The 5,434-nt window shown below is 42.8% G+C and overlaps 1 pseudogene; it reads left to right on the top strand.

Annotated features, from left to right (window-relative positions):
* Positions 1-416: 416 nt before the first annotated feature.
* Positions 417-1,607, top strand: LOC102824283 (annotated as a pseudogene).
* The last annotated feature ends 3,827 nt before the right edge of the window (positions 1,608-5,434 follow it).

The raw sequence follows: 5,434 nt of genomic DNA, 5'->3' as shown, positions 1-5,434 counted from the left end.
CACCTGAAATTGATTTTTTCCTGCTGGCTGCTACAGTTCCAGGACCAAGGATACTACTGTGATTGCTGAAAGCAGGGTGATCCCGCAGTAAGAGAGTGTACCTATACCCCTGGACCGGTATGCCTAATTCCCAAGGGTTTGAAGAATGAATGTCACATGTCTCCCACATGGAAAAATAGGGGTTAACAGTGAATAATACTTTATTTCTTAGTAGTCAAGCTAGCACACTAACTTATATAACTATTTTCAATATGAATATGGGAGGTCTGAGGGGTAAAACTTGCTAAACTGCTTTTCATACCAGCAATCTTATCCAACATAGTTGGTATCTCTTCCTAAGGTGGAAAAATTTGGGTAAAAATAGTTACAGTCTAGCTCTGCACCTCTGGATAGCGTCTCGTGTTCTCTGCCTAGCCATGATTTCCTACAACTTTCGCCAGTGGTCAGCCTCCTCTTCCTTCCCGGGCCTGGGCGGTGTTTCAGTGCGCTTTCGGGCGGGCGGTGCTGTCCATATGCCCAGCATCCATGGGGTCTCCTACGGCCGTACAATGTCATTGTCGTCTGCTTGCTTTGTGTCCTCATCCTCCTCCGGGTGTTACGACGGTGGCTATGCAGGCATACTGGCCATGTCTGATGGGCTGCTGGCGGGCAATGAGAAAATCACCATACAGAACCTCAAAGACCGCCTGGCCTCCTACCTGGACAAGGTGAGCACCCTGGAGGAGCCCAACTGCGAGCTGGAGGTAAAGATCCTTAACCAGTACCAGAAGCAGGGCCCTGGTCCCTCCTGTGATTACAGCCACTTCTTCAAGACCATTAGGATCTGTGGGACAAGATTCGTTGTGCCACCAATGAGAATTCCAAGACTGTCCTGCAGATTGATAATGCCCACCTGGCTGCAGATGACTTTGTACCAAGCTCGAGATAGAGCAGGCACTGCAAATGAGTGTGGAGGCAGACATCAATGCCCTGCACAGCGTGCTGGATGAGCAGACTCTGGCCAGAACTGACTTGGAGATGCAGACTGAAAGTCTGAAAGAGGAGATGGCCTACCTGAAAAAGACCCACAAGGAGGAAATCAGTGTCCTGAGGGGCCAAGTGGGTGGTCAGTTCAGCAGGGAGGTGGATTCTGAACCAGGCATTGACCTTGCCAACATCCTGAGTGATATGAGAAGCCAATATGAGGTCATGGCGTAGAAGAACCGGAAGGATGCCAGAGCCTGGTTTATCAGCCAGACTGAGGATCTGAACCGGAGGTCTCTGGCCACACCAAGCAGCTCCAGATCAGCAAAACAGAGGTGACCGACCTACGTCGTACTTCCCAGAGTCTGGAGATTGAGCTGCAGTCACAGGTGAGGATGAAAGTCGCCCTGAAAAGCACACTGGCAGAAACTGAGGCTCGCTTTGGGGAACAACTGAGACAGATCCAGGCGATGATCAGCAGTATTGAGCTCCAGCTGAATGACGTGCGTGCTGACATAGAGCAGCACATTAAGGAGTACCAGCAGCTCATGGGCATCAAGACCTGCTTGGAGCAGGAAATCACCACCTACTGCAGCCTGCTCAAGGTCCAGAACGCCCAGTACAATGACCTGCCCACCATCTGAGTCCTGGGCTTTGTGCCCTCCTGCAGGGGGAGTCTCCTGGGCAAGGGTACCAAAGAGGAGGGACCCTTAACTTTGTCTCTTTCCCAGAACTGCCAATAAAACTTGATGACAAAATTAAAATAACAATAAATGAAGAAGGGAAAATAATAGTTGAAGGTAAATTAATGACTAATTAGGTGGTGCAACAGGGAAAATCTAACATTAGGCGGATAACTCAAGAATGACTCAGAAGAAGGGAACAGTCTTTCCTCAGTTAAATTTTATCAGGGCCTAAATGGTGAACTGGAGTCCTGGTGTGGTGCTGGGGGTTAGTGCACTGGACTGCAAAGTTGATTTGAACCACAAGGTTGGTGGTTCAAGCTCACCAGCTACTCCTAGGAAACCCTTTACAGGGTAGCTATGGGTTGGAATTGACTCAAAGGCACTTAACAACAACATAATGATGAAGACTAAACAAACTTGGAGAACCTGACCAGATCAGTGCACACAAATAGCAAATCTGAATAACACGTACCTGAGTAACCCTTAGGACTGTTTGTCATACTGAAGGATTAATTGTTAACACCTGGCTTAGATTGGAAAAATGATTGGGAGTGGTAAATTAATCCTTCTTAATAGCTAGAAGAGCCAGGGGGTGGCCTGCAGGGCAACTAATTATTTATAATGGCCATTCTAGTCATATTGTTCCATTCAGTGGTGTGTTATAAATCTAAGCCTCTGTGCATGTAATTATGGACCAGTTTTGAAGTGAATCGTTAATGGGCCAGGATCAAGAAGGACCTAAAGATAGAGGTGTTGTGGGTTAATGCACTGGACTGCAAATTCATTTGGAAACACAAAGTATTCAGTTCAAGCTCACCAGCCACCCCTCAGAAAAGTTGTACAAAGTTGCTATGGGTCAGAAGCAACTCAATGGCACTTAAGTACAACAATAACAACAAGGACTAAGGAGTAATGGTGTAGCACTGTGGGCTAATGCATTGGACTTCAGAGTCTGTTTGAACTGCAAAGTTTGTGGTTCAAGCTCACCAGCCACTCCTGGGAAACCCTATACAGGGAGGCAATAAATGCAACAGCACTTAACAATAACAACAAGGAATAAAGACAGATGGAACTAAGCATTGATGAAGGAGTCCTGGCAGCATAGTGGGCTACTAATTGGACTGCTAACCACAAGGTCAGCAGTTTGAATCTACCAGCTGCTCCAAAAGAGAAAGATGAGATTTTCAGCTGCTGTGAAGATTTATAGCCTCAGAAACCCCGTAGAGGGACTCAGGATCAAGTCCATGGCACATAACCACCACCTGGAATTCTATGTGCCACCACATGCAATCCTGGTGTTGTACTGTACAATAAGTACTAGACCACAAGGTCATTCGAAGAACAATGTCGGTGATTCAAACTCACCAGCTGATCCTCAGAAACCCTATAGAGGGGTGCTGTGCATTATAACATACTCTAAGGCACTAAACAACAACAAAGGATTAATGGTGCCACCATCTTACAAGAGGATGTGACTCAAGTCATCAACCTTATTTCCTTTGGGGGCATGGTCTGAGTTTAAAATATAGGAATGCTTTGTAAAGTTCACTCTGTTGCTTAGGATCTTACAACTAGCTCCTCACATCTTGCCTCTAGTTTTAAGGACTTGTAGCCTATTACCTAACCTGAGTCACCACTTCTAGCAAGTAGTACATTCAAAACCTGTCACCTGATTTGACATTGTGGATTCCTCAACTCCTAAGAATACATGCCAAATTGGCCTCTGAACTATGAATTTGGAAATTACCAGCCCCCCAAATTTTGTAAGCAATTTCCTTTTATAATTCTGAGTTCTATAAGACATTGCAGCATATTACAGAACTCTGGGACATGATGGAGGGGAGGAGCAGTCATTGATATCAAAGATTACTGAGTGGTATATCATGTTGGAATGATCAGACATTGGGATAACTTTTACCTCAACATCATAGGGACCAATCTCATGTGATTTTTAAAAAATATGTATTTTTGCAGTAAATGATAAAAGTTATCAATTAGAATTGTGCTAATATTAAATTACTGAAACAAATTAAAAAAGTTAGAGCTAAAAGAGAATTTGTTAGTTCATATTACTTGGAAGGCAATTATATGTACTAGAGAAATAAGTTAATAGGGCTTAAAAGAGATCTCTACTAGAGTAACATCCATGAGAAATGCACTCCTGAGAACAATCAACAATTAGAGGCCAAAAGGGCAACATTGGCCCAAAAACAAAGCCCAGAAGACAGGAAGGAGCAGAAAAGAAGGACGAATGAACCCAGGGAGGAAGTGGGAAGACTGCTGTTACATTGAGGGGATTACAACCAATGTCACGAAACATAATGTGTATAAATTGTTGAATGGAGAACTAATTTTGATATGTAAACTTACAACTAAATCATATTTTTAAAACAACAGAAAAAATAAATCACAATTGTAATGAGTTGCCAAAATAAAAACAACAAAACCTTGTAGAAGACACAGTTTTACTCCTACATGCATGGGAACACCATGAGTCAAAGCTGAAAACACTGTGGGGCACACAGTACTACTCTAACACACATGGGGTGCCATATATTGGAATCAGCTGGATGGCCAGCAGGCTGAATGCCCTAAAGTGGTTGGGCCTCATCCAATATACTTAAAGCCCTAAAAGCAGAAACAAGGGTTTCCCAAAGAAGTATGACCTCCACTCTGTGATGAAAACATATTTTGCTGAAGTTTGGACTTGCCAGTAAATACCTCCCAATAAATCCCTCACTGGCCCTATTCCTCTAGAAACCCAGATGACAGCAGTTTATTTGGAGACCTGCTTTTTTTCACTTAGTCAAACACCATGAAGACTCATCCAAGTCAAAGGCCCAGCTCAAACTAACAAGTCTTCATTGAAGCCACAGTAGAAGACAATCCCTCATTCCAGCATTTTACCCTTTTTGTAGAATTTGAGAATGCCTGAGCAGAACTTGCCTACTGGATACTCAATGAGTATTCAATACACAAAGACCGTTTGTTCAAACTTACTATTTTACATATGGGAAACTGAGGCCCATCAGGTTAAGTGAGCCAGAGTGGGGTGAGAGGGAGGGAAGAGTCTGATTAAGCTAGGTTAGGTGATAAAGAGGATTCAGGGACCTACAGATGGAATGAGAGGACGTTAGGTATACTCTGATTGGCTTTCACAGATACTGAGTATTTTACAAATTCATAGAACAAGTCTATCTCCATCATTTTTTCCATCAGTGTGTACTCATTTGGAGAAAGACAATCTATCTATCTATCTATCTATCTATCTATCTATCTATCTATCTATCTATCTATCTATCTATCTATCTATCCTTACTATCTGTCTCTCTGTCACATTTTGGTCATTCTCACAATATTTCAAACTTTTCCCTCATAAGCACTCAACTGCAAGATTTGTTTGAACCACAAGGTTGGTGGTTCAATTTCACCAGATACTTCTGAATTGAGTCGGAACTCACTTGACGGCACCTTAACAACAACGTTATGCACTTAATAAACTTCAGTATAGTGTGAACATAATTTTTGTGTGCACTGAGAAATAAAAAAATGTGTGTGATTCGTTTTATTGTGATATTGCTTTATTGCTGTTGTCTGGAACCAAACCCCATATATCTCTGGTGTCTGCCCTCTCTCTATGCATCCTATATGGCATATAGAGGCATAAAGGGAGATGGGAGATTTATAAAGTTGCTTCTGTGCACTAAGAATAAAATTCCCTCACCCAAACCACAATAAAAAAGTAAAAAAAAAAAAAAAAGAGAGAGAGAAATCTTTACTGAGAC

This window comes from Chrysochloris asiatica, unplaced genomic scaffold, assembly GCF_000296735.1.
Source record: "Chrysochloris asiatica unplaced genomic scaffold, ChrAsi1.0 scaffold00193, whole genome shotgun sequence".
In the NCBI taxonomy this organism is placed as follows: Eukaryota; Metazoa; Chordata; class Mammalia; order Afrosoricida; family Chrysochloridae; genus Chrysochloris; species Chrysochloris asiatica.
Note: the sequence above shows the minus strand (reverse complement) of the source record. Positions and strands in the feature narration are given on the sequence as shown.